The sequence below is a fragment of the Sciurus vulgaris genome (genome assembly GCF_902686455.1).
Source record: "Sciurus vulgaris genome assembly, chromosome: 8".
Classification (NCBI taxonomy): Eukaryota; Metazoa; Chordata; class Mammalia; order Rodentia; family Sciuridae; genus Sciurus; species Sciurus vulgaris.
Genome location: NC_136468.1, coordinates 115,047,211 through 115,071,673, shown reverse-complemented (window position 1 = coordinate 115,071,673; position 24,463 = coordinate 115,047,211). Strand labels below are relative to the sequence as shown.

The following is a 24,463-nucleotide window of genomic DNA, read 5'->3' as shown; positions in this document are numbered from 1 at the left end:
TGTCTGAAACTAACCTCAACCTACTTGGCGCCAGCACTGAGATTCTAACTGCACTGAATTCTCAGTTTCTCTGCCTGTGAAATCCAGTCTTTGGAAACTTCTGAAATCTCAAATGCACCCTTCCTACAGCTCTGTCTATATCATTCACAATCACTACTTCACACACATGTACAAATGCAAAAATTCACACAGTCTTCCTTAACGCTCTATAGAGGGCATTCTGCAAAATGCTCTTGGATGAGCATAAGAATGCTGTCCCCTGCTTGCTCTCTGCAAGAGGCCTATTGCAGCTGCCTTTGAATTATTTTGCAGAGGTCTGTTAAATAGGGAAGAGCCATGTTCCCTGGCAGAATTCACCCATCTTTCAGAGTTGTCCCCCTAGTGACAGTAGCCAAGGTCAAAAGTCATTCTATTTGACAGGTTGCCTTTTTTTCTTTTTGTAGCTTAACTGTAACATGCATACTGAATGTGGGAGTTACATAGTGGGGGTTTTCCCAAAGATGCCCGCCCTGCTAGACTATGACATCTTTCATTGGGCACTATCAGATCTCATGCTTTTATGCATCCATTCAACAAACATTTACTGATCCAAAAAGTTAGCAAGAAAACTTTTAACTACATCCCTGTCCCACCTGATAAACCATTTGAATAAAAATATAGTAAGTTTCCTTTCATGAGATGAATGTCATCCATTTGAAAGATTGTGTAGCAGTCTTTTGGGTTTTATTGTAAACAACCTGAAATTTTTCTCATTGCTTTACAATACTGCATAGGTCAGAAATTATTTTCATTTTTGTTACTGCTTAAAAATAAATTTATGCCTTAATTATTAGAGGCATCAAACACTGTACAAAGAATTACTAGAATTAAAAAGAGGGGTCTGAATTCTGGTTATACCCATACCACAAGTTACCTATGAGATCTTGAAAAGCCAGTTGACCTCTCTGGGTTTTTCATGAAGTACATGTTGGGCTGGATGAGTTCCAAGTGCTCTTCTAAGTGTCTCTCTGATGTTATGAATGGCCCTGGGAAAACTATGAAAATTCATAATATCTAGGAAGAGGACAAAGTCAAAGGGATTGTATATTATCTCATCATCCTTGGCTGATTGCAAACCATACCCATACAAACCCTCTTGCTTTCAAAGAGGAAGCAAGCTTTTCTGTACAAATTTGTGCCTAAAAAAAAATAGAGAACAATCTTTAGGGAGTGGGTATAAAGAATAAACCATTACCAAATACAGTAGGCCTCCAGTTTGCAGTTTTCAGACATTATGTCATTTAATCTTCACTCTATTCTGTCGTTTACTCCAATTATACAAAGGAGAAACTGAGACTCTAAGATATCTAGTTATGCAATTAGCAAGAGCCTAAATAGTATTAAAGTCCTTTGCTGGGCTCCATGGCTTGTATACTGGTAGTTCAGGGACTCCTTCTACTTCTTTGGCATTAAAAGCTATCTTTATGAATTTAGGATGGTGGCGAATTCTAGTCATTTGATTTTCAGGGACCACCCTCATCAGAACAGCTAAGATCAAGAAGTCAGACAATATCTAAAGGTCAAAAGATTCAGGGTAACTGAAAATCTCAAATACTGCAGGTGGAGCATAATTTTGCCATAAATACTTTGGAAAACTTTCTGGCAATACCTTCTATAGGTATTAAAGTGATCAGTGCCCTGTAAACTAGCAATATTACTCCTCATTACCCAACAGAAATGCATACAAGAGTGCATTAGAAGCCAGGAATGGTGTGGCACATGCCTGTAATTTCAGTGGCTCAGGAGGCTGAGGCAGGAGGATCATGAGTTCAAAGCCAGTCTCAGAAACTTAATGAGGACCTAGTAACTTAGCAAGACCCTGTCAATAAATAAAATATAAAAAAGAGCTAAGGATATGGCTCAGAGGTTAAGGGTTCTTAGGTTCAATCACCAGTACAAAAAAAAAAAAAAAAAGCACCAGACCAGAAACGTGTACAACAATATGCACATATGCACACACTGAAAAAAAGAAAAAGAAAAGAATGGAAACAACCTCGAATGTTCATCAGTGGTGGACTGAATAAAAGCAGTTTGGTATTCTCTTACAGTGGTAGTAGAACTCTACAGCAATGAGAATGAAACACAACTTCATGAAAACAAAATGGGAAACATTGCAACATAATGCTCAGTGGAGGAAATCAGATGCAAAGGAGTACATGCTGGGTAACTTGGTTAGACTTCAAGAGAAGGCAAAGCGGGCTTCAGAAGGAACCACAAGAAACTGCTGGGATTCTGGTGTTGGCCTGTTCTCCTGATCTGGGTACTGGTTACAAAGGGCTGATTGGTTTGTGATTTTCACCAAATTTCATACCTTTGGCTCGTATACTTTTTTGAACTTTAGTTACATCTGAATTGGAAGTTGACTTGAAAAAATTCTGGAAAGATACTACTCCCTATGAGGAAAGCTATCTGAGTGGGAACTTAGGTTTTCAGACAGGAGCTGTTCTTGGTACCCTGCACAATACAGGAATGGGAGAGTGATGAGGAGGCCAGAAGGTTTAATTTCACTCAGAATACGTGACAGTCTCTCACTAAGTTACCTGCAATGTAAGGTGCTTGCTGTAACTGAATTCGTTTGCAGAAAGTTGACTGGAGTGGGTTGGGAAGATGTCAAAAGCCTGTACCAGAGCAGAAGCAGAGAAGGCTGAGAGTCTGGGATTATTCCAGAGTGTGAGATTGGAGGATCCACTGGGATATCGGAACTATTTAAATAAAATGAATGTCTTTCTTGAATCTATGCTATTGTCTTTCTTTTCCTAGGAGAATCTTTCTTTCCCTACCATGATTAAAATGTATTTCCAGGTTTCAGATGGTAAGGTGTAAACAATAATCACAAACCTCATATTCTGGCCCGTATTCCAAACTGAGCATATTAGTAAAAAACACTCTTTCCTTGTTTAAGAATACTTTTGTTTCAAATTTCACATACCTACCAAGTGAGGCTGTACATATGCATCTCCGTACATATAACCAGTTGTTTAAAACTTAAAATTATAACAATAAATGACTGCCCATGAGTCACTTTTCCAGCTTGCAATTAATTATAAAATCTGGTTGTTAAAGACAGACTAGCTCAAATATTAGGTGATGATAAGTATAATGCAATATGGGACAATAAATATTTGTTAAATGGAATTCATACAAATAGTAGCTGTTGATTGAATATTTACTTTGTGTGGGCAATGTGCTTATTTTTACAATGCTTCTGACAGGTAAAATAAAATTTAACTGATCCCTATTTTTCAAAACACTAAAACACAGTTAAAAAGAGATCGTGCCTATGAACTGATTGGCACACTTTCATTATACTTTGATCTAAGTAAATCTTGATGAAATATATATATTTTTAAACCAAATCAAATTTTCAGGTCATCTTAAAGGATCACAATATAAAATAAAAGGCTGCAAAGTTTTATTATTTCTATATAACTTTCTTCTCTCAAAAGCTGATACAGGTTATAACTATTTATTTATTTATTTATTTATTTATTTATTTATTTATTTATTGAAATGCCAAAATAGCAAAACACAACTAAACAGAACAATTAGCACTTTAAGTGTATTGGACCAGTTACTGTAGAAGAGAATGAATTCCCCAATTACAGCAAAGCCAATGGTTCTTTGTTATCAAAAATTAGAAATAGCTTTTCTAAAAAATTAGTATTTTTAAAAAGCCTGCTGATATTTTGATACTTCTAAATTATTACACACAGGTCTAAATTTGAGTGCCCTAATAATTGAACATCTTTTAAAATATTAAGTGTCATGGGAAAAAAATCCCAGGATATGCTGTTAATGGATACAAAACATGTACTAATTACAAACTAACATATTAGTTGTAGTAGTTTCTGGATGACAAGATTGTGTAAGATTTTGCTTTCTATACCAAACTTTTCTATTTTGTTTTCTAATATTCCAAAATGGAAATAGCATCAAATGTGGACAAAAAAAAAAAAAAAAAAAAAAAAAAAAAAACTGCTATTAATGTCTCTTTGGAAAGTGTTTCTTGTGGTGGCTACACATTAGTCACCTGAAGAACCCAAAAGCAGTGCCCAGCCCAGTAAAGTCAGAATGTTCAGGAGGAAGCAGCTGTCACTGTGTGTTCACAGCTCCCCAGGTGACCCTGTGGCCACTGCAGGAAGGCATGTATCCTGCTTCCTAAAGATGGGTAGTGTTTGGGTGGCAGTTGGAGCCACATCCACAAATCCCAGAGCCCAAGCACAGCTCTCTCCTTCTTATCAAATTCACATTGATGTCTTTGTCAAAGCTAAATATCCAGAGATATCTTCATCTGAAGTGCCAAGAACTCATAGAGCAAGAGTGTTCAACAAAAACTGCTGAGTTGAGTTCTTGGATCCCGTAGTTAACCTGATTGAAACTCTTAATGAATTTTCTCTTATCAATACCTTATTGGAGGATATACACTGAAAAATATTGGGAATGTAAAGAGAAGGTGATTTACTTGTCTACAAAGCAGAAACATATTATTCACACACACACACACACCCACACACACACACATCCACTAAAGACCGCACTTTTAGAGGGAAAATGCAACTAAGACCACCCTACTGCACATATATGCCATGCCACAGGAAGTTTTCAACTGTATATTCCCTTTGGGAAAAAAGAAGGAAATTTCCTGGGCACAAGGTGATTGACAGGGAAACTGTTCATGGAATTATTAAGATGGTACATGTTAGTTGAATTCTGACTATACTCGACACTTGTATTATCTCATTTAGTCACCAAAACCATGACACACAACCTTAGCAATATCAGCACTATGTCATTATTAGTCAGAATGTTTAGGAAACAAATTGTTTTAATTCACTGAACTTTGTGTTTAACTGAGAGTTAAATAACAAGATCTCTTTCCTATTTGACTTTTGGGAAAAAATTTTTTTTTAACTTTTGGTACCAGGGATTGAACCCTGGGGTGCTTAACCACTGAGACATATCCCCAGCCCTTTTTATATTTTATTTAGAGACAGGATCTTGCTGATTTCTTAGGGCCTTGCCAAGTTGCTGAGGCTGGCTTTGAACTCACAATCTTCCTGCCTCAGGGATTACAGGGGTATGACACCACGCCTGGCTGAAAAAATTTCTAAAATGTGTGGGAATCACTGTTCTGCCTGCCCAGATAGCTTGCCCTATGTTTATTTCAGGGTCTGAAAAGGTCTTCCCCTTTTTCATTCTCCAAACTGTCCAACTTAGGAGGGAAAATTACATGGCCATTCTGAGTTTATGGAGTCTAATTTAATCTTCCTGATGATTCTCTTTGGATCATCATGATAAAATTGATTCCTATTCCAGAAGACAAGGGCTAGAGTCCAGAAGTTTGGGGTTGTGGTTGCAGTTTGATTGTAAGGCTGCATACTGTAATGAAAAGTGTACAGGAGGGGATTTCAGAACTAGCTCTGCCATTACACAGGTGACCTTGGTCCATCATTAATCCCTCTGGACAGCAATTTCGTAGTCTACAAAGAGCTGTCAAGATAACACATTTCAAATGTATTCACATCCATTATTTCTTATTTTTCCAATTCTAATATTGATCCTCAGAAGCAGGAAGTCAGACACACTTTTGGGAGAGACCACTGATGTACAGAATGAATGATCCCCTCAGGGTGGGGTTTCTGATTTAGACCAGCTGCAGCCATTGCACCAGGCTCCCCCAACTGCCACGTAGGCGGCCAGGGAGCCACACAGGTCTGATTCTGAGGCCATGTCTAGACAACATGTAACCCCTGATTGTAAGTGACAACCCCCAGCTAATCATCTGTTTGTTTTGACTCCAAATTACAGGTTTGAACAACGGACCCCTCTTCCAGCTGCCTCAGTCACCTGTCATCCTGCCCTCACTGTTAGATTCTGTTGCCCACCATACAGAGGACTAACATCTGTCTTTGATTACTTGTTGAGACCATTGGCCTAAAAGGTGAAATGTCCAGATGAGGAAAGAACATTGAGCTGCAGCCATCATAATGTGACTAAATTGTCCTTAAAGTAAGTTTGCTATTGAATTGCATTATCATGAGACCTAGGACGTTTGAAAAGTCAGTTGTAAAGCATTGTTTGTTGTTCAGCCTGGAAAGTAGTTTGTAAAGGAAGCTTCCAGTTTTCCAAAAGCATGGCTGTTGCTGACCAGGTGTTTGTGTCCATCAGTCGCGCCTTGAGTTCCAGTTCTGGCTCTGTCAGGTTTGAGAGATCTAAAGCCCACCATTCTACCTTTCTAGTTCCTGAGTACCCACCCTCACATCACCCCTTGGGTGACATTTTGTAAATGTGAAAATGTGGACAATGCTTGGTACAGAGTAACATGTCATAGCAAGGATATGTGTCTCCCTTCCTGTTTCAAAAACGTCTCCTTTTATTGGCATCACTCCAAGCCCTTCTAAATATGGTATTTACATGTCTATTTATATGGTGTGCTGCTAATACAAAAAAGAACACATCTTTTACAAAGAGCTCTCTAACACAGAGTCCAAAGAACTTTTCAAGTTATCACTTGTCTGTTTGATCTTATCTCAACTCACTTAACTAAACTTCCTCACTCCTGAGGTAAAGCCAGCTCACATTTCCCATCAAGGAATTCATTTCTACAGGACTATATTCAATCAGGGAACTCACATTATTCTGGTTTTTTTAGATCATATTTTGAGCAATTTTAAAGCTACTGATATATTCATTGCTCATTTTATTCAGGGAGCCTGCTGGGTCCTACTCAGAGCCTGTGTGAATCCGTGGCAACAAGAGGCTCAGGAAACTGGAATCCAAGTCTAATAAAAAAAAGGTGTGAGGTTTTAAAAAAAAAAATCCAGCAAGCGAGATGAAACCTGCCTACTTGGGCAGCTGCTCTGAAATCGGTTACTGTGGATTGCAAATCATACCCTGGTTGATTGAGCCCCAAGCCACAAAGTGTCTAAAGAATGAAGCAGAACACTTTGGTGCACTTTGGTGTGAGGTGTGAGTCAACTGCATTTAGAGGACTCAGCCAGACTGTCCAAGAGAGCAGACACAGCTTGGTACCCCAACCCAGCTGGCAAGATTTCTTGGGAAGAGTGCAGTCAGCTGTCTGCTAGCATTCAGCGATTCCAAATCCAATTTCTATGGTTTCTGAATCAGTTCCTGGGATATAAATGGAAGGGGGAAAAAAGCAACAATGATGCTTCCAAGAATAAAAGCAGTTGTAGGTTTGGAAACCCCCCAAAACTCTACTCACTGGAGGAAGCTTTTCTGAAGGCACTTGAATCCCCTTCATTTCTGCATAGTATCAATGGAAAATGAAATCACTCCCATCCTGGCTTCGAAATGCTTCTCCAGCTACTTCACACCTGGGCCCAAGATCTGCCAAGGGCCAGCTGGTCATTGTGCAGAGTCTGGTGGCTGATGGCCAGTGAGAATCAGGAGAAAGGAAAGTGGAGTTGAAATTGGTCCCAAATAAAGCATGAAAGGCAATATCTGAAATTCTACTTCCGGACAGGAACAGGAAACAGCATGGAAATCCAGCAATTACAGGACAGAGAGTTGCTTCTGTCCTTGATTTCTGGTGACACAGGAATAGTCTCCTATGAATTTCTTAGTTTTAGATACATGTTAACTGAATTATAAATAATTTAATAACCAAAGACATTTGAGATTTAAAAGAAAGACTTGTCAATCATTGATGCTGATGCCAGTGAAAATCTTGGCTTATACCCAACTTCTGCCTGCCCTTCCTGGTATGTAAGGCAGGGGCTGCTCCATGCTGAAGGATGGTCCCCAGAAGGCCCAGCAGCCTTGACTATAGCAACCCAGATGCACACTTTTGATTTATTGTCTATTCAGATTAATGGTAATCAGTTCACAGAAACATATATGACTATATAGACCCCTTTTCCATCTTTTTGGCTACCATTCTATTGCACAACAAATAAAATTAGGAAAAGAAAATGGATATTATATTTCCCATTAGGTTGTTTTTAAAAAATCTATGATTAGAATTTTATATCACAGAATATAATATAGGTACTTTAAAGATAAATTTTCTAAACTCTTTGGAAATGCTCATTAAAGCTCTTTCACCTCTGTCCCTCAACAGTATTTTATGATGATACAGGTATTTCTATCTTCTATCTTTTTGTACCTCCTAATGAGCATACTTTCTTATTTGGTTATCTGGATAAACTTGCTCAGTGGGAGAAGTATTTCCCCAGGTAATGCATAGAAAATGTACAATCGACCAGTAGGGCAAGAGTCCTCTCTTACTTCAGAACTTTAGTTGAGACTATTTTGGAGCTCAATCAAAAGAATAGTTTTACATGTTTGGTTTTGTTTGTTCAAATACCAGCCATGCAAATAAACACAATCCGGGACCCCACAGCACGACAGAATTGGTCCTGTGAGACAAAAGTTCACCTCTAAACCAGGAGGGAATATCACTTTAAGGACTGAAATGGAATCAAGTCTCTCTGCAAAGGTAATATTCTGACTAACAGTGACTCACATGGGAAAGAGAGGAAGGCTTTGAATTACTGCTTCAGAACCTGTCCTGTCTTGCTTTCAGTTTGTTCCCTGGCAGAGGAGCTCTCCTAAACAGCCAGCAGCAAGCACTGTAACTGGTGTGATGCTTTGTAGCAGGCCCTTGATTTTTTGAAAAGGATCATAAGGCCACACCTCACGGGCAAAATCCTCCTGAAGTCAGTTACCTGGGAACACATCCCAACACCAATTGATCTTTTGTTCCTCTAGATAAATGTTTCCAATAAGAATGTAAGCATCTTGGTTTAACTACAATAAGACTGGATACTTAGAAGAAATATGAGAAAATGCAGATAGGTTCTTTTTGGATTACAGCAATATACTTTAGGTAGAAAGAGAATTTAAGTGACTTTGCAGATCACATAACTTAATCCTCCATGCACATTAATATATTCCACTTCTAACTTCCAAGACTTTGGAATTTATAGCCTAATAAGGCAGACTATTCTTCCTTTGGGTCTTTGCTGTTTATCCTATTAAGTATTGCCCCTCCCACTACCTCCCTTCCAGACACCTCCTATCACATGTCTCTATTATATTATCATTGAGCCCTGGCCATCATCAGAAAATATCTTGTAATTTAAATGTTTACATCTGCATTTCTGTTTCTCCCCATCTCCGCCAAAATGTAAGCTCCTGGGAGTAGGCCCCTTGTCAACTTATGTTCCTGCTGCCAAGGGCAAGACCTTACATATTTGAGATGCTCTTATGTAACTGTGAAGTTCAAATAATTCTAAGCCTGAGGAAATTGCACTTAAGGTCAAACATTGGTACCACCTCACTTCTACTCAAACACTGTCTCTTGTTCTGCCACCAGATTAAATCTAATCCTGGTTTGGAATAACCGTTCTTTGAAAATTTGAAGATGGTCATTATATCTGCAGTTCCCTTCCCCATCTCTCCTGTCATGCCTTAGTAACTTCAGTTTTTTCCACTATTATTCATAAATCCCAGGCGTGGTTATTCTTTTTCAGTCTTAACTGAAAAAGTTTCTCAACTTCTTAAAATGTAACCACTTAATACTTTTAAAATGTAGCACTTAAGACTCACAAACCTGTGACAAGAGATTTCACTTCCAAAAATTATTCCACAGAGACTAGCCTAAGTACATAAAAACGTATGAACAAGGATGCTTATCACAACCTTTTATAGAAATAACCCAAATATTCCGCAGCAGAGAAATAGACAAATCATGTCTTGCCCAGATATTGAAGTATAGAACAGCTCTTAAAAGAATGAGATAGGCCTTTACATATCAAGAGGAACATACACACAAGTTGGATAACAAAGTTAAATAGAAAATAGGGACTTTGAGAACATAATTCTGAATATGTGCTATAAGACCTAGATTAGGATTTGGAACACGAATTTGATTCTATTTTTGTTGAAAATTCATTATACATATACAAACATGCTATATGATAAACAAAAATAATTGAAGGAGCTATAAACCTAGTAACTGAGTTGTAGAAGTATGGCTTTATGGGGATTTTTACTTTTTGCCAATTTTTTAAATAAGTATACTGTTAGATGAATGTCAAGAAATAAACAAAATGTTACTCCAGAAGTTATCTGGCTAGTGAAAAGTAGATTAGGGCAACTCCTTCCTTCATTCTGGATACCAGCCATTCCTCTGTTAATTCACAAGAGGTGCTCAAGGAGTGCTGTGGAATGTAGTGTGAGTCTGCGCTTATTTCAGGGATAGGGAAGGGAGCAGCTATGTATGGCCTTCCATGAAGCTGGCAATCAACCACAGTCACTGGCCTATACCTTAGGTCTCCAAGCTCACAATTCTCAGAATATCTGCACATGGCAATTTCTTAATGCTCATGGTTTTCTAGGCTCCTACATGAAAAATAAATTAGTTCAGGGACAGATATTTTTGCATTTGGAATGTGTCATGGTGCAGCTAAGACTCACCTTTCAGAAATTTCACCAAAACGGAGAAAAATTGAAAGCATTCCCTATAAAAACCGGAACAAGACAAGGAAGCCCTCTTTTACCACTTCTATTCAACATCATCCTTGAAACTCTAGCCAGAGCAATCAGAGAGATGAAAGAAATTAAAGGAATACGAATAAGAAAAGAAAAACTCAAACTATCGCTATTTGCTGCGGACATGATTCTATATTTAGAGGATCCAAAAAATTCCACCAGAAAACTTCTAGAACTAATACATGAATTCAGCAAAGTAGCAGGATATAAATTCAACACCCATAAAATCAAATGCATTTCTATATATCAGTGATGAATCCTTACCAAGAGAAATTAGGAAAACTACCCCATTCACAATAGCCTCAAAAAAAATTAAATAATTGGGAATCAATCTAACAAAAGAGATTGAAAGACCTCTACAATGAGAACTACAGAACACTAAGGAAAGAAATTAAAGGAGACCTAAGAAGATAGAAAGATCTCCATGTTCTTGGATAGACAGAATTAATATTGTCAAAATGGCCATACTACCAAAAGTGTTATACAGATTCACTGCAACATCAAGTAAAATTTCAATGACATTCCTCATAGAAATAGAAAAAGCAATCATAAAACTCATTGGAAAAATAATAGACCCAGAACAGTCAAAGCAGTCCTTAACAAGAAGAGTGAAGCAGGAGGCATCATAATACCAGACCTTAAATTATACTACAGAGCTATAGTAACAAAAATAGTAGCATGGTATTGACACCAAAACAGACAGGTAGACCAATGGTACAGAATAGAAGACATAGAGACAAACCCACATAAATGCAGTTATCTCATACTAGACAAAGGCGCCAAAAACATTCATTGAAGAAAAGATAGCCTCTTCAACAAATGGTGCTGGGAAAACTGGAAATTCATATGCAGCAAAATGAAACTAAACCCCTACCTCTCACTCTGCACAAAACTCATCTCAAAGTGAATCAAGGACCTATGAATTAGACCAGATACCCTGTACCTAATAGAAAAAAATGTAGGCCCAAATCATGTTGGCTTAGGACCTGACTTCCTTAAGAAATAAAATAAAAAATCAATAAATGGGATGGATTCAAACTAAAAAACTTCTTCTAAGCAAGGGAAATTATCAATAATATGAAGGAAGAGCCTACAGAATGGGAGAAAATCTTTACCATATGCACATCAGATAGAGTACTAATCCCCAGGATATATAAAGAACTCAAAAACTATAATACCAAAAAAACAAATAACCCAATCAATAAATGGGCTAAGGAACTGAGCAGATCTTCACAAAAGGAGCTATACAATCAACAAATACATGAAAAATGTTCAGCCTCTCTAGAGATTAGAGAAATGCAAATCAAAACTAAGATTTCATCTTACTATAGTCAGAATGGCAATTATCAAGAATAAAAGCAATGGTAAGTGTTGGCAAGGATGTGGGGGAAAAAGTACACTCATACATTGCTGGTGGGACTCAAATTCATGCAACCACTCTGGGAAGCACTATGGAGATTCCTTAGAAAATGTGGACCCATTTGACCTAATTATTCCACTCCTTGACCTATACCCAAAGGACTTAAAATCAGCATACTACAGTGACACAGCCACATCAATGTTTATAGCAGCTCAGACCACAATAGCTAAATTATGGAACCAAGCTAGATGCCCTTCAACAGATGAATGAATAAAAAAAACTGTGGTTAATATACACAGTGGAATATTATTCAGCCTTAAAGAAGAATGCACTTTTGGCATTTTCAGGTAAACTGATGGAGTTGGAAAATATCATGCTAAGTGAAATAAGCCAAACCCCAAAAAAACCAAAGGCCAAATGTTTTCTCTGATATGTGGATGCTGATCCATACAGGGAGGTGACAAAGGAAGAACAGAGGAACTCTGGATTGGGAAGAGGGAGTGAGGGGATGGCAGCGGAAGAGATATCAGGGTGGAAAGGATGGTGAAATGAGACAGACGGTATTATCCTATGTACATGTCTGATTATAGGATTGGTGTGACTCTGTATTGTGTACAACAGGAGAAATGAAAAGTTGTGCTCATTTTGTGTACAATGAGTCAAAATGCATTCTGCTGTCATGTGTAACTAATTAGAACAAATAAAAAAATTTAGAAAAAAATAAATAAAACGTTGGTCCATCTTTTGAGTAGTTTATGTCAAAAAATGGGAGAAAATGGACAATGCAGAACTGAGTGGGCAAACTATGTAATGTATAGAATACTTGTGCAAAAATAATATTCCAATTTCAAATGCAAATACAGTCTTGGCTTCAATCTGTGGCCTCATGAATTTGGAAGTCAAATGTGCAAATGTACTACGAAAGACAGGGATTCACTCAAGTGTCGAAACACCATGTTCTGCCTGGCACAACGTTGCCTGGGACTCTACAAGATGTTGAAAGATATAAAGTCTACTAGTTTCCCAAACTCAGGAGACTGCTCATCATGTATTTACTTTGTTTTGGGTTATACTGCCTATACTTTATATGAAATTCAGTAAACACAAATATCTGAAATAGTTTTTATATGACTTAATTGCATAAGTGCTATGGAAAATTTTTTAAAAACTGAAAAAAAATAGATGTGTGTCACTGAATAACAAAATCTCATGGGCATTTCTTTGATAAAAGAATAATATTCTTCTTGTGATCATTTTCCTTGTCATGAACTTGTAATGGAAATGGGTAAAAAGAAAAAAAAAAGATGTTACTAGTATCAGAAAGAAAAATTGGGAGAAATATGAAAAAAATGGACAGGGAAAAAAAACATTTGTTGTTACAACATGAACTATTTTGTGTAAACTATGAGAATGCTTGAATTTTAATAAGTGAGATGCTATCAAATTATGCTTCTTTTTTACTGAGCATTTATTTTTTCATAGGCAAAATAGATTAACTTTTTATAACTGTAGTTTTGCTTGGAAAGGCACAAAGCTAGAAATGTATATGCTTCTATTATACGTATATATTTAACACACTTGTTATGAAAACCAATTTAGGAACATTTGAGTTAAAACTGCCAAGGAGAATTCCATGGTGACAAGTAATGTAAGTCAAGTAATGTCTTGACTTACAGATTTTAAACAAGATTTCTAAATACCCTTTTTTTTGTTGTTATAAAGAAAAAATGACTTTAAAGTGTACATTTTAGAATCTAATGTGATAGTTCATATCTGTAATCCCAGCTACCCAGGAGAAAGGAACAGGAGAATTGTATGGGGTCTAGAATTTGAGGTCAGTCTGAACAACAGAGATACCATCTTTTTTCAATAGTTGTGATATTAAAGAAGAAATTTCCTTCAGCTCTGTGGAAGGCAGAGCACAGAGACTTTGCATTCCTGGATAATGGAGTGATGACCAAGAACTGATAAACCACCATTGGAGGCATATGCCCAAGGAACTAATCAATCTCAAATTTGGATCAGGGCAAAGTTCCTTATGAAATAAAGAAATAGTGCTCCGTGTATGAAGGGGAAAGATGGGTATGTTCACTAGGATTCTCAAAGAAGGGAGTAGGATAACAATACTGGTGATTTTGACCCAGAATGATTTTGTAATTTAGAATGAGGAGAAGACTGGCTCTAATTCCTGAACTAAAAATGGGCACGAGACACTTAGGCACACATTGTTCCAAATACTGTTGGGGAGAGGATGCTTAAGCACTTACTTGTTATATCCAACTACATATAATTATGCACCACTTTGTAACATTTCCATCAGTGCCAGACAGCATACGTGATGGAGTCCCCTAAGATTACATTGCTTAGAGAGGTTGTAGCCTTGTCAGCTTACACTACGATCATACAATGACAGGACCAGTTAATAGTGAATGTCTTTTAGTATATCTTTGTTTTTATCCCATGTATGGCTGTCCTCAGTTTACAAACACTTTACTATCAGAATTACCTCAGCCTCAAGTTCCCATTACCTTTTAGAGTGGCCACAGTTGTGGGTTTCTACTGACAGGACCCACATGCAGCCCCTGGTTCTACATTTTTGGGGGGACTCTGTGAAGTGCTGAATATACCTCCACTGCCAAACTCTTGGAATTTTGTTGTCTGAGAGTAAGAATCCAGAAATCCATGTGTGTTGCCCCTTCTTATTTTATACTTAACACTTCCATCCCTTAATCTTAGCTTCCTATTTCTTTCAAAGGAAAGAATAAAAACAACTGATTTCTAAACTTATCAGATAGAATATTTGTCTTAAATGATGGCATATCTACTATTTTTATCAAAATAGATTAAAATAGTTTATCCATTTGGAACATTGAATACAAAGGATCTTTAGATTGAAGTTGGAATTATCTTACTCTTTCTGGACACAGGACCTAATTACAAGGATGTTTTGTGATCTACCCGGGATATCGTCAATCTCTTCAGAGCGAGATGAAGATGGTTAAATGTGCACCAAAGCTCCCTAAGTGCTTCTTGAATTTTGCTCATGGCTTGTTAACAGGGCACATCATTTATGTAAGGTATTGTTTTCAAGAAGAGGAGGGACACCATTAGTGTCCATGTTAGGACACTGAAACCGCAAGAGCCTGGTTCTCTTTAATCACAAAAGGCTCAGTTTTAGCCAAAAGTACTTGAGTGAGTCCTTCTCTCCCAATAGGAGGAGGCCATTAGAAAAACTTGGGACTGACTTAACCAATCACTTAGAACGAGAAAAAAAACATTAACAGCAGAGGGACTAAATAGTTTCATCTCAAAGCCTAGAAGGAATGAAGGCAGTCTTTCTGCAGTTTCCCACACGTGCAGTCCCAACTTTTCTCAGCCAGAACAGAGTATGGGGCATTTTTTGAGGGAGCTACACTATAGGAGAAAGTACTATTCCTCCTTAAGTAATGATATCAGGGGGCATGGATTATCAACAATAAAATAATAATTTTAAATAATAATTTTAAATGTTAATAATAATTAAAAGTGCAAATTATATTTCAAATCCTAAATCAAAAATAAACCTCCATTATACAATTAATTTTCAAAGTGTCATCACTATAGAATAAATTGACTGCATTAGCCAAATAAAGTTCATTATATTTCTCGCTGAAAAGCTTTCTAACTCAAATTCTGTGCCCCTTCAACTAAGTTTTACTTTTACTTGATTAGTTTTCTAAGTGCGGTTGATTAAATGAATCAAGGTATAAACAATAAATGACTATAAATCACTTTCTTTGACAGATTACCCACCACCTAGTTCATCAGAAAGCAACAGAAAAAAAAAAAAAAAATAGGGTCACTAAGGTGAAATTTTGAATGAAAGAATTAAATGCTCCCTCAGAGCTGCTGAGGCCAGCCCTACCTCACTATGGGGGAGCCAAAGGGTTCACAGTGACACAGGGCAAAGGTGACTGTGCAACTTTACACAATGGCATCTTTTCACTAAGTGTTTTCATCATTATTAACCATTTATGGAATAGGCACTATGTGCTGAGGACAGAGTGTCAGATTTCTTTGGAATCTTTAAGATAACTCCAAAAGACAGGTCTAAGTTTTTCTTAATACACAGATGACAAACATGAGGCCTGAAGAAAGTTACCTTGCCAAGGACATACAGCCAGTAAACAATGGGGATAGTATTTGAACCTAATCTGCTTCAGAATCCACCTGGCTCCAGAGCCATGTATCCAGATATCACTTAGCCAGAGCAGCTGGGAGAGAGGAGTTGGAAATCAATGGACCAGAATTTTAATACAGTTGTCAACTATTCACTATGGGGCCTTGGGAAATTTGAAAGCACACTCTATACCTCATGATGAACTGCTTACAACTCTTTCCCACATGGGATTACTAATGGGAATCCAAAGCACACATGACATTGCCTACTTACCAAATATCAAGCGTTTGATAAGTATTTCCTATTATTATTAGCCATAGACAGTATAGTTTACTCAGCATTACCCATGGGTGCTTCTGGACAGCCACACACCCATTATGTCTTCTATAAATTGGACTTTGAGTCAGGCCAATATTAACACTGCCATTTTTAATATGAGCTCAGGCATTTCTACCCTCCAGCATGGAATAATAAAAATTAAACAAATAATGAATTTTTAGAAACCATATTATTCCAAATGAATTGAAAGAGATGGGTCTTCTATGCAGCATCCTTTATTCCTGTAAACAGAGATGGCATTCATGTAAAACCTATAGGATATTCAAAAATCACATTTGACAGGTTTAGGGTCAATGGCATATAAAGATATGGGAAGGAAGAGACAGGCAGGATCCAGAATACTTGTGCTAATTTTCAGGAATGGAAAATACATGTGTATAGATACTTATTTCAGGAAAAAATACAGAAATACAGACAGTTAATAAAATGTGATGCTGGGCATGGTAGCACATGCCTATAATCCCAGCAACTCAGGAGGCTGAGGCAGGAGGATTGCAAGTTTGAGGACAGCCTCAGCAATTTAGGGAGGCCCTAATAAACTCTGCAAGACCCTGTATCAAAATAAAAATAAGAAAGGGCTGGATATGTGGCTCAGTGGTTAAGCAACACAGGGTTCAGTCCCCAATAAGCCCATCCTCTCCCCAAAAAATGATGTATGTGCATTAGTTGTCAGTCAATCAAGGATGTCCAATAAATGCAGAACTGATGTTTACTGCAAAGTTTTACTTTGCAGTAGTCTTACAAAAAAGTACAGGTCAGAACAGTACTGTCAAACAGGATCCAGAGATAGAATGTTTGGAGAAGTCTCTTCTGATTCAACTGCACTTTAAAAGAAAAAATAGGGGGTGGAAGGGTGGGTCAGTGGTAGAACACTTGCCTAGCGTGTGTGAGGCCAAGGGTTTGATCCCCAACACTGTAAAATAAACAAACAAAACAAACAAAAAAACAGAGGAAAAAAGAACAAATGCAGGTTGGCCGATAGGATTCCATGGATTGTTAACCATAGGTTAAATGAGGCATCGTGATAAGATTGATTTCTAAGTAGATGGGTGTTGGCGTTATAATACGTATAACTCAGCCTTGCTCACCATTTTCAGAATGATTTCACAAATAAAGCTACGGAGAGCCTGATGAAACAGTGTCAGGCAGAACTGTGTATGTGCCCAATGACAAGTGGAAACTGAGGTGACCTCAAGGAGCTAGAATGAAGAAGTGTTGAAAACAGTATTCATTTAAAAAGGGACAGATGACAATTCTTTACTCAGTACCCACACCCCAATTATACAAGTGTAGAGTGCAGTGGGGTAGGGGGAGGGCTCCGAGTCTCCATGGCACCCCTGCATAGAGGGCTTGTCAGACTGAAGAGCACACCACCGCGGGGGTGGTGCTTGCTCAGCCTGGGAAGAGAACAATCAGCTGTCTTCAAACCTGGGGACTGTCACAAAGGGAAACAAAACCTTACTGGGGTGAGAGAGTACCAGGATGAAGGGGAGGCAGGGACAGAGATGCTCGTAATTGTAACAACTTAACCTGAGACTGGAGGACCTTTGTGAAAATCGTTAGAGCTGTCAGAAGGCTGAACACGCGGGCTCTGGTCATGACAAGCACCCTGTCTTCAAAAGTGCTCAAGTGAACTTCAGGGCACCACAGGCCTCTGAGGATAAGGAGGTGTGTTATGTAAGGCTTTAAGGATGACTCCAACATGGAGCAGCACAACTGGAGAGGGCTCAGGTGGCCGGCTTCCTGTCCATGTTTCCTGGGGAGTCCCCAACCCAAGGACAGCGTGTGGAGATGACAATGAGGCCTTGGCCAGTGCAGGTCTCTGCACACTGTGCTCTAATGAGAGCGGAAGCAGAGGTCCCCTTTCAAAGCCACTTGTGACCACAGCTATGAACAGGGTCACTCTGCAGTAAACAGCTGGGGTGGCTCTAAGACAATTTAGAAAACAGACAACTAAGGGAGGGAGAAAATTTCCTGCCTCCGTTACTCTCCTGAGGGCCCTGCCGCCCACCTCAAAGACTGCTCCCAAATCCTGAGGATCTGGCGCGAACGATGTTTTCAAGATGTAATTAATGCAACTGTTTACAGAGAACATCTGCTGGGTCAGAGATGGCTGTTGTGTGCACGATACAGCTGTGACTGAAGCAATCTTATGATAGTGAGCTCATGATGTCCCTAAGGAAACCACTGCCTTTGTGAACTACTTGACATAATTAAAATTGGAAAACTAGGTCAGGCGGTCCAGGGTAGGTTTGGTGAGAGGCTGTGTGAACTCCTCGATGGTCCTTTCTCTATGAGCACTGTCACTTGTCCTGAGGAGAAACTGAGATGTGAAGCCACTGGCAGTCTCTGGTAAAGGATCAAATTTTTCTGGGGAAGTCCCAGAGATGCTGAGAGAGGCTGGCAATTCGGATTGGCCATCAAGCCTACCATGAAAACTGACCCTCCTTGACAAAGTGTCACACTGCTGGATTGTATGGAGTGCTCTTAGTTCCAGGGTCTCCTAAATTATGAAATAAAGAAGGTTGTGGAGTTGGACATGGTGGTGCACACCTGTAGTGTCAGGTGTTTGGGAGGCTGAGGTAGGAGCATTGATTAAGTCCAGGAGTTCAAGGCCAGTCTGGGCCACACAATGAGATGCTGGCTTGAAAAGACAAGGAAGGAAGGAAGGAGAGAACCATAAGATGCAGTCCACCTTGTGATATTTATAAACACAAGTGCATGTAATACATCAGTTCTATTTCTGAAATTTTAAAGTCAGTTCATTAGCCTATGCTTTTCTATTTAAAAGTTTCCAGTTATAATATTAACTTGAGAATGGATGACCTTTGTCTTTTTTTTTTTTTTTTTAATTCCACATCTGTTCATAGAAGTTGGCAGAGGACAGCAGTGATTATGAAATTCCTCATCATGCTTTCTCACGGATCAGATCCTTGGAGGGTACACACAGAGATGTCAGCAAGAGGATGCCCCCTCTCTGCCATCTGAGGACACCACACTGCAGGTCACAGCCTGGTAAGACCAGATCCTCAGAGGGGAGGCACAGCTGCCCATGGCAACCCCTCCTGACAAGGGCAGCTTTGGTAGTGAACTCCCAGTGTCTTGATTGTGTCTCTCAAGGTAACAAAGTGTCAAAGGTTCTTTTCCAACCAATTCCCAATTCCTACTGGCATCTGGGACCCAGTATCCTGCTTAGCTGTATAGAGCCATTATTTCACCTCTCTATGGAAAAGAACATTGCCCTCACCATCATGGATTATACTATCGATTTCACTTCCAACTCCGACAGCCAAATGGAGGCTTTTAATTCTTCAAAGAATGAAGTATTAAAGAAAATTACCCATGCCATGGCCTGAAACAACACAAGACGTGCCAGATGAGGATGCCGAGCCCAGCATAGGCATCTGTTACATAATCTGAAATTTCTGTGTAATTGAATGAGATGTGGAAGAAGATCAAGCTCAGACTTTGTAGCACCCTGGGAATGGAATCGTGTTCTGCCTAATTCCAGGGAATAAATCAACAGAGGAATACAGAGAAAACCACACACCATGACATGTGAAAAGAACAGGTAGTTGAGAGAACACAAGAGCTGCATTTTAGAAATTAGCTTTCATCTACTCTTTGAGACCATGGGAAAGGGGCATGGAGGAGGTCAGAAATATGGGCATTTATTAAGGGTTGCCAAGGCCAAATTCTGTCCTTTTGACCAGTCTTCTCAGTAGTTCCTCTGGACACTGCCAGGGTTGTCCAGAGGAACCACTTGAAATCAGAAGATTCTGGGAGTCAGGAATCAAATCATTCAATAAACTGGTTCACAGAAACACTGTGAATTGAGCACTTTTATGCTTTCCTTACTTTGACAGCCTTGTCCATCTTTTTTAAGAAGTGAGAAAACTGAAGCCTCAAGTCCCAAAAAGGCTGTGGAAGGGCTTTCTTTTTGATGACAAGATAATTTGTTTTATTTTAAAACAATTAAAAATTAGGAGTATAGACAGGCAAACAGAAAGAAAAATACATAAAATAACAATATTTACAGGGTATGTATTCTGAGACTTCTTCCTTTGTATATATGGTAGTAGGTGCATTTTTCACAAAATGGGATTATACCGCACATAATTTTTGACATTCACCATTTTGTCACTGAATGTCACAAATGTTTTTTACTTGGATAATAACTATCTATAAAATAATTTTTACTGGTTGAAGAATATTTTATCATATGGAATTTCATATGTTTAGGTATTAAAACAGTCCCTCATTATTGGAAGGCAATGAATGTTATTAGAAATAAAAATGCAGCAATATGACAGTAAAGTCAGTCACTCTCAGTAGAGTAGAAGGACCCCCAACCCCTTCCAGCACTGGCTGCTGAATGCCGTAAATTAGTTATTCAGAGGAACAGGGGCTATGTGGTTGTAGAGAAATCAATGAGCTTTCGGTTTCTAATAAGGCTACCAACAACCTCATTTTTTCCTGTCTTTATAGCCTGCAACAAAATGGAACCATAGGAAGAAAGAGTCTTAATTCCAGCAACTACACAGTCAGGCAATATTCAGCTATAGGATTGTTTTAGAAGAAACACTGGAAAAAATATATGCATACACACACACACACACACACACACACACACTCACATATGTAGTAGTTACTGCTGAGAGGCATGATTGAGAACTTTTTCATTATATTTTAAATTATTTTCCAAGATGCCTATGATTAAAAACATTTATACTTCTTTAAGTAGGAAAAAGAGTAGGGTAAATGATTCTAAAGAAAGATTAAGAATAAGGAAAAGCATAAAGCAAGAACATATTTTTTTAAATGTATTTAGGGGCACATAAATAAATCCCACTTTTTCACCAATGGAATCATCTTACAGATATTGTGGGCAAACCACAGACTCCATCCTGGCTACCACGGGCTAGGCAGTTCATACTTGACTGCAGTTCTGACTGTTGTGCAGTGTTTCCCTAGGCAACTGCACAGGCAGACATGGGGTTTGTGAGTCCTAGTCTTAAACATACAAAATCAGATACAAAATGCATGTGAATGTTTATTATGAGATATCAAAAAAATTTATAAGACCTTTTCCTTATTAAATCTCATAATTAAAGATTATGCTGGTTGGTATACTGTGAGAACCACACAGGGCTTTGGAGAAGACTTTGATTTAATCGGCTTTATAATAAATGCTGTTTCTGTAAATTTGGGCTGATTTACTTATCCATTTCTTTTTGATGGATATTTGAGTTGGTGATAGTTTTATTTTGCCTTCGTGTTTTTTAGTAAAATGATACTGGGGGGCTGGGGATATAGCTTAGTTGCTTAGTTGGCAGAGTGCTTGTCTCAAATGCATAAGGCCCTGGGTTCAATCCCCAGAACCACAATTAAAAAAAAATATTGGGGGCCAGTTGCAGTGGTGCATGCCTGTAATCTCAGAGACTTGGGAGGCTGAGGCAGGAGGATCCCAAGTTTGAGGTTGGCCTGAGCAGTTTAGTGAGACCCAGCCTCAAAATAAAAAATAAAAAGAGTTGGGGATGTAGCTCAAAGGTAGAGTGCCTCTGGGTTTAATCCCAAGTACCAGGAAGAAAAAAAAAAAAAAAAAAAAAAACTAGAGAAAAAGTTTCGGAGGAGAGAGGCTCTGGACCTTGAGGTTATAACTACATTGGATGTCAGCTGCTATCTTCCCTTCCTGTGTAAATCTGAGAATATATAGAAGTAGTGATTTAGAGAATTATTCACAAACACCAACATATGGAATCCATCAACAGGTCCATCACCAGATGAATGGATAAAGAAAATATGGCATGTAAACATGATGAGATATTATTTATACATAAAAAAGGATGAAATCTGTCATTCACAACAACAGGCTTAAGAAAAAGGATTGTATTTTAAGTGAAAAAAGTCAGCTACAAAGAGGTAAACACCTAATGACCTAATGATATCATTCACATGGAATCTAAAAACACTGATCTCATAGAAGTAGAAAGTAGAACTTTGGTGACCAGGGACTAGGAAGAAGTCGGGGTGGAGGGGAGATAACTAGGGAGAGACTGATCAACAGGTACTAAATTATAGGTCGATAGAAAAAATAAATTCTGATGTTCTAGAACAGTAGGGTTACTAAGATTAACAAAATATTGCATACTTAAAAATACCTAAAGGAGAAATTTTCAATGTTTTACCAGAGAGATGTTAAATATTTTAGGAGATAGATAAGCTAATTTGATCATTACACAATGTGTATGTGTATTGAAACATCATGTTGTACCTCACAATTTGTATAATTATTGTGTCTACTTCACAATGAGAGAGAAAGAGTTTGTATGCATAGGAAGAAAGGAGAAAGAGATGAAAGGGAGTGGAGAAGGAAGAAAGGAAGGAAGGAAGGAAGGAAGGAAGGAAGGAAGGGAGGAAGGGATGGATGGAGGAAGGGAGGGAGAGAGGAAGGAAGGAAGGGCTAGCAATGGAGAACAGGCTACCTGGCTTTCAACAAGTCACAATTTCCTTGATATCCGTTTTCTTACATGAAAAAAAGACCAATAACATTCATTTGAAGCTTGTCTGAGAAGTTGGGTAAAAAAAAATTACATCTCATTCATTCCATTCCATTAGTTACATTATACCGGCTTGGAGCATGGCAGGTTTTATTAATATCTAATCCAGGCAGAACCTCCAACAACTTCAGGAAGGAAGCAATCAAGATATACTGCCATGAGAAGTTCTGCTCGTGTCTCCAGTAAGGACACAAACCACTTGAAGGTTCTCACAAGCCATCCTGGAGTTGACAGATGACACGGCACACACTGTTACCAGTGTAAAGGAGTGGAGAGAGTCTTATTTCCTGGGAAGTCAATAAATTCTTACTTTACAGATATGAAAGTAGAAGTTATAATAAGGAGCAGGTTGACCTAGAACACTTGATCAATCAATTTGTAGCAGAGTGGAAAGAATATTTTGGTTTTTCTAGTCCCTGAGATCACAAAGCTTCCTATCTTGCTGGAGTAAAATAGCCATAAATAGAATGCAACAATTTTAAATAGCAGGTGGATACCAAGATCTAATTGCCATTTCTCAATATTGTTTTTATTTATATATATATCTTATTTTATGGTACTAGAGATTGAACTCAGGTACTTAACCACTGAACCACATCCCTAGACGTTTTTTTTTTTTTTTTTTTTTTTTTTTTGAGACAGGGTCTCACTAAATTCCTTAGGGCCTTGGGAAGTTGTTGAGGCTTTGAACTTGTGCTCCTCCCACCTCAGCCTCCCAAGCCACTGGAATTACAGGCATGAGCCACTGTGCCTAGCCTTGATTTTGTTTTTATAAAGGAGACAAATAAATGAAATAAGCATAAATCTCCAAAGAGAGTTTATTCCCATTATGTGAAATAGGTTCCAGTTCACAGGCTGCTACAGAGTCGACTCTAACATATTTAAATACACATGCATATGTTTTGCAGGATTCTCAAATGTTACCAAGTACCTTGGCAAATAACTTGAAAATGAAAATTAAGGTGTGTGTGTGCCCGTGTGAGTTAAGAATTAGATGGCGTCTGGAAACGAGATGGATAGATTTAGATCAGAGGACCTGGCAGACACTTTTGTGCTTAATGCCCCTCAAACTGAGTCTTCAGTTCCTCTTTGTAAAAAGTCAAGAGAAAAGGGCTTATATTATTCCTTTTAATCAGTAAATATTACTTCATCTTTGTGTGTCTGCATATCAGTGTGTTCATGTGTGTTTGTGTCTGTGCTTTCTATGTGTGTTTCTGTGAGTGTCTGTGCTTGTGTGTGTATGTGCCTCTGTGTAGTCAGGTGTTAATTCTCTCACTGCATAATTCAGGAAACTGAGACTCCAGAGGCTAAGCTGGCCCACACTGCCATGGCTGCCCTGTGTCAGGAGCTGTCTGTCAAACGAGGGCTGTCTTTCCAGGAGGATGGCCCTCATTCAGAACCTACTAAGTTAAACTGATCCAGTAAAATAAATCATCCATAGTACAACACCAGCATGTACCAGAGGAGAATAGTAATAGTTGGTGACAT

At 38.4% G+C, this 24,463-nt stretch overlaps 1 protein-coding gene across 3 annotated transcripts in view; it reads right to left on the bottom strand.

The window, feature by feature from the left end:
* The window catches only part of EGFR (epidermal growth factor receptor), a 195,269-nt gene that overhangs the window by 94,247 nt on the left and 76,559 nt on the right, over nt 1-24,463 (bottom strand). Inside the window, exon 1 of one of the 3 annotated variants that reach the window (XM_079151509.1) lies at nt 7,265-7,428. The exons of the other annotated variants lie outside the window; for them this stretch is intronic. The gene's annotated coding sequence lies outside the window, so the exon portion shown is untranslated. Of the gene's footprint in view, nt 1-7,264; nt 7,429-24,463 lie in introns of those variants that run through there. 3 annotated transcript variants of the gene reach the window in all.